Consider the following 6,000-nt stretch of genomic DNA (forward strand, 5'->3'; position numbering starts at 1 on the left):
GGCTCAATGCCCACTCTAGCCCGGCCGATACGAGGCACGGCAATGTACCGCACCGGGCTATGCACACGCACCGGGGACACGTGTGCCTCACGGCATAACACGGTGCCTGCTCGGTCCCTCTCACTCTCCGGTAAGCACAGGGAGTTGGCTCAGGTCTCCTACCTGACTTAGCCACACACCCTGTGTGTCCCCCCCCAATACATTTTTGGGGCTGCCTCTCAGGCTTCCTTGCCAGCCGTGTTCCCTCGAAGCGCTGGCTCCCATTACCTGCTACCTCCGCTCTCCTGGCTGCCTCCACCTGTTCCCATGGGAGGCGATCCCTTCCAGCCAGGATCTCCTCCCATGTGTAGCAACCCTTGCCGTCCAAAACGTCCTCCCATGTCCAGGAGTCCTGAGATCGCTGCTGCCCGATACCACGCTGCTTGGTCCTTTTTTGGTAAGTGTTCATATTATTTAATTAAATATGCAACACTAGACAAAACAACCAACACGCCAAACAAACAGTCCTGAAAGGTGAAATAAAAACACTAAACAGGAAACAACCACCCACAAAACACAATGGAAAACAGGCTACCTAAATATGGTTCTCGATCAGGGACAACGATTGACAGCTGCCTCTGATTGAGAACCATACCAGACCAAACACAGAAATAGAAAATCATAGACAAACTAACATAGACAACCCACCCAACTCACGCCCTGACCATACTAAAACAAAAGAAAAAACAAAGGAACTAAGGTCAGAACGTGACAATTCATTACACTTGCAGTCTCAAGATAGAAGGTGGGGGGGGGGGGGGGGGGGGGGGGATCTCGGCAGGCAAGAAGATGGCCTTGCCAACCCCCCCTCTAATGTCCTTAATTTCGTGGCCAGAGTCAAATACATTCTGTGGCACACATCAGAGTCAAATACCTTCTATATAGCAAACTTAAAGTCAGGATAGGCAACCGAAATGAATAATTCATGTGTGTTATATTAAAAAGAGGGAGTAAAATGTAGGCAAGCAATAAACATTTCAGAACAACTACATGGGAGAATAAGACATGGGAGAGATGACGAATTTTGGCAAAGAGATGTATTTATAGACTAATACACTTCAAACAAATAGGGGGATAGCTAGTAAGCAGTGCGTGCTAGTAGCGCTTCAATCGTGATTTCACTCGCTCTGAGACCTTGAAGTAGTTTCCCTGGCTCTGCAATGGCTGTGGCTTTTGCGGAGGGATGGGTAACAATGCTTCGAGGGTGACTGTCGTCGATGTGTGCAGAGGGTCCCTGGTTCTAAACCCAGGTTGGGGCGAGGAGAGGGACGGAAGTAATACTGTGACAAAGTCTGATCCCATATCCTAAACCTCCACGCTACCTTTTGTATGCCTATCCTGGGGAAACGGTTAGAGGCCTCTGGAATACTTGTCTCCTTACTGCTCATTGTCTGTGCAACATGAGACAGCGGATGGATTATAATCACTTTGACATATCCTTCACATTTAGTGGTGCTATCACACTGGCCAGCTAATTCAACTATTTGGGTGATGAACGGTGTACACTGCAATAGTGTTGCAAATATAGAGTAATCTAGGGCAATGGTTTCGATTATTTACGTTAACATATTATGGTTACCATACTATAATTTCTACAGCCTTGAAAGGCTGGCATCAACATGGCCGAACGAGAGGCTGCCAGTGATTTGATTGATATGGGTACAAACCTTTTTTCTATGATTCCAAATCGCGTGAGAACAATTTTTCTACGCTTGAGAACTTTTTGTATGACTACAAATCGCTTTCTATGCGTGATAACGTTTTTTTATACAGTGAGAATTTTTTTCTAAGTGTGAGAATTTTTTTGTATTTTTCTTGGAGTCAAATCCCTGCCAAAAGTCAGGTGATCTAAGCGCTTCCAAATATGGAGTAGCAGGTTTGCCATATCTATCATGTTTGCACATATCTCTCCTATGTTCAAACCTTTATGGCAGTCATTTTACTTAAGGCCCTTGGAAATGACCTACATATCTGCAGTTATAAAACAATTCTAATGCAATATATTGATTTACAAATACAAATCATAAGGTGTTTGTTTGTGGATAGTGAATTGCAATTGTGGATAGTGATTTACATTTGTGGAAAATGATTTACGTTTGTGGGTTGCTGATTTACATTTGTGAATACATTTAGCATGATATTGATCCAATAGCCGACACACTGGCAGGCAAACGTTTTGACAATCCAACCGGTGTGTCTGAGCCTTAAGATTTAGCAGAGAGGATATTTTCCCTTATTGTAAGATAAGACCAGGGATGCTATCAGTCTCCAGTGTAAGATAATAGCGATTCAGAACATGTACTGGTCAGATTCAGCTTCTGGTGAGGTTACCAATATGTTCTACAGAGAAAACCTAACTGTTATGTGTTGACTGGCAGATATGTTCAGGATAGGTGTTGGCCATACATGCAGCTCCTTATTGCTTGCTAGTGAGCAGGTTTTTCAACCCCAGATTTAATTTATGACAACCCCGCTATGTCCCCTGAGACTCCAGCGTGGTGCCTGTCTGTGCCCCTCCACAACGGGCGGTCATCACCTCTGGTGAGAGGAACAACAGCGTGTTTTAAATGAGAAAGGCTCCCTCATTGTGTCAGATGGCTCTTCCCCAGGGCAAAGTCCTCTGCTCTTTGGCACGTCACATGGTTTAAGCCTGTCCCCGCACACGATCATCATTGGCTGAAGCTGGGTGCTCAATCTATATTATCTTGTATGCCACATCTCACCTCCATTGGCTCAAAAAACTCATTGCCATACCAATGCCATATAATAAAACCCGTTGCTCCAACCTTGACCCAGCTCCAACAATATCGTACCACCCATAATAATAGAAACCGACAGCCATGCCTATAATGTAGTTGACTCATTGTGGGATTGATTATATTTAGGTATATATTTAAGTATTACCTTTGAGATACATATTATTATAAATCATAACAATGTACTTAGAATAACGTTAACATACCTCACATCACTATATGACTATAACTGAGGTCTTGTAGTGTTTTAATCCCATAGCTATGTGTGTCATTATAATCATATTTACACTAACATACTCCTGGAGGGGACTCACAGCAGGATGCAGCCCTCTCTGTGGACTTTCCCCCGCCCTCCTCCACCCTCCACTATCCTGGGACAAAGTGTGCATTCAAAATGACACCCTATTCCCCACATAGCGCACTACTTTTGACCAGGTTCTATAGGGCTCTAGTCAAAAGTAGAGCACCATGTAGGGTATCGGGTGCCATTTGGGACGTAGACCAACTGTTATTGACAGTCAGCAACTTTAAAGAAATGTTCCTGTTCTGGACAGAAAAGCAAAGTCACTCGATGGAATGCAGAGTGAATCCAAGAGGTTAAAAAGAATCCCATGCACACTCACCCACGTAAAGTAATGACATTTCACAGTACAGTAGTGTGTGGTAATTGGATTTGGTTTTCAAGTCCTCCTAAGGGGCATGTCGTGTTTTGTCATATCTCTATTAGGTGGAAGAATACAGTGCATTCTTGACATTTCTGTGGGATCTTATTGTTAGCTACCATGGGACATACAGTACTTAATCTGGGCATGCATGATCAAATTATAATAGCTTGCAAGTATTATCTGACTAATATACACACATTGATATCATAATATTCAATAAGATCCCATTTTCATTCCAGGCTTGGTGCATCTTTCGCAAGAACATCCTTTGGGATTACTGGATTGGCTTCTTTGTTACCCTCTGCAGCAATGGGTGAAATTGTTGCACCATAGCACAGCATGGCCCATATCTTAGTCACACAGCATACATTCAATAGCAGTGTATCTCTGACCATTTAACAGGATACCAAACACACTCTGTGAGTGTGTGTGCCTGTTGTTCTGACAGTGGTAAATGACTGCAGCAGGTTGGGGTGGAGGCTGTGCGGCAGGATGAATTAGGTGGGAGGGGAGGGGGCACTTGGAAGGAACAGGGAGAATATGCCAAAAAAATGTAAGCTTCTGTTTCCAGGGCAACAAGGATTTGCAGATCACAGTTCTGTAGGCTCGTCACTTGGGCAGACAGAACCCAGAAATATGTCTAGTAGTGCACCACTAACATGAAACGGCATTCAGGTTTCACTCCGCTCTAGGAACAATTACGACAGGATCACTCCGTTTTGGAGCTTTGGTCCTTTATACACTGTATTCCTTTCATTATCATTATGTACAAGTCATATTTTATCAGTAGACTCCATTTGAACTAAGATGGCCTTCATCTGTGGAAAATAGACTGCATGTACTGAATGATGCCACAAAAAATATCAGGAATGTAAAGGCTGGACCTTCAATTAGGTAAGCATTTAACTCGGAAAAACATAATGTGGACAGATTAGTTTCCTAGAGACATATTTGGTCTATTGGAGCAAGGTGTCCATTTAGGTTTATTTATTTTGAAATAATGATGTTTTCTTAAACATGTATTTTTCGTACTCTGGGTGATCATCTATAAGCCATCCTCTTGAGCTTCTTGTATCCAGTGTGATCAGCTGACCGGTTTTCCCGGTGTGAGAGAGAGGGAACATGCTGAATAGATGCCCTCATGCACTTTGGCTAAAGAATGCTACACTTGGCACTAAACCGTGAGGGCTCATCAAGGCCAGATCAATTGTTCATCTCTCTTCAGCCTATCCCCAAGGCTCAGCACAGCTACGGGTTAATTCTCATGGTATGCTGTGACAGTCACAGGCGAGGAGACCTAGAAGCCCTCGAGGGGAGAACTACAAAAAGGTTACATTCCACAGACTGGAATATGGGTCTACTTGTTGTTATCAATTGTAAAAGACTACAAGTTGTCCCAAAAATGTTTGCATGACTTCCCACATTTAGTTTCTTTAATCTTTTAACAGTGTTAGAATTAGCTGCAAACAGATTCATTATAATGTAATTAACATTTTCATAGTCATAAACAATTGATAAGGACCTTATTATGTATTGTTTCTTTAATACTCCCTTTCAAGAAAACTATTGTTTGGCAGCATATTATTATGAACTTATCTCCATGTGCCGGTATGTTCCTCTAAAAACAGAAAAAACTATTTCCATAAGCTCACTTGCATGCTGATTCATGATGAGAAGAGCACCACATTATTACCTCACGGGCTTACATTGTTTACAGTGGTAGCAGTGAATCATACAGTAATTACACCTAGTGTTGCTCCAGACTTTGCTGAAATAATGAGTCCTCCAAATCTCAAGAGGGACTACTGTAAAGATAGGGATTTACAGAGCAGGACAACACACATTTCTCAGTCATATAGACCTTGAATGAACGTATGGGGATAGCAGCTATGACAAAACAAATCCTATACTATGACTAATCATGTGCAAAATATCTCTATGCAGAGGGACTCCTGTGGTCTGCTTTAGATCCTTTTTTGTAAATAGACTGATAAGCAGACAACTTGCTGTCAGCTCATGTCAACAGGAGTCATTGCAACATGTGTTCTGGGTACATCACATTTATACTACAGTACAAAAACAGGGTATGACACTATAATCTAAAGTTGGAAGAAGTTGATTCTCTTTGACCGACTACCACTTATATTTCAGCCCATATGGCAAATACAGTGGGGCAAAAAAGTATTTAGTCAGCCACCAATTGTGCAAGTTCTCCCACATGTTATCAGTATAAAAGACACCTGTCCACAACCTCAAACAGTCACACTCCAAACTCCACTATGGCCAAGACCAAAGAGCTGTCAAAGGACACCAGAAAAAAAATTGTAGACCTGTACCAGGCTGGGAAGACTGAATCTGCAATAGGTAAGCAGCTTGGTTTGAAGAAATCAACTGTGGGAGCAATTATTAGGAAATGGAAGACACACAAGACCACTGATAATCTCCCTCGATCTGGGGCTCCACGCAAGATCTCACCCCATGGGGTCAAAATTACCACAAGAACGGTGAGCAAAAATCCCAGAACCACACGGGGGGGACCT

This window comes from Oncorhynchus kisutch, linkage group LG3 (assembly GCF_002021735.2).
Source record: "Oncorhynchus kisutch isolate 150728-3 linkage group LG3, Okis_V2, whole genome shotgun sequence".
NCBI classification, from domain to species: Eukaryota; Metazoa; Chordata; class Actinopteri; order Salmoniformes; family Salmonidae; genus Oncorhynchus; species Oncorhynchus kisutch.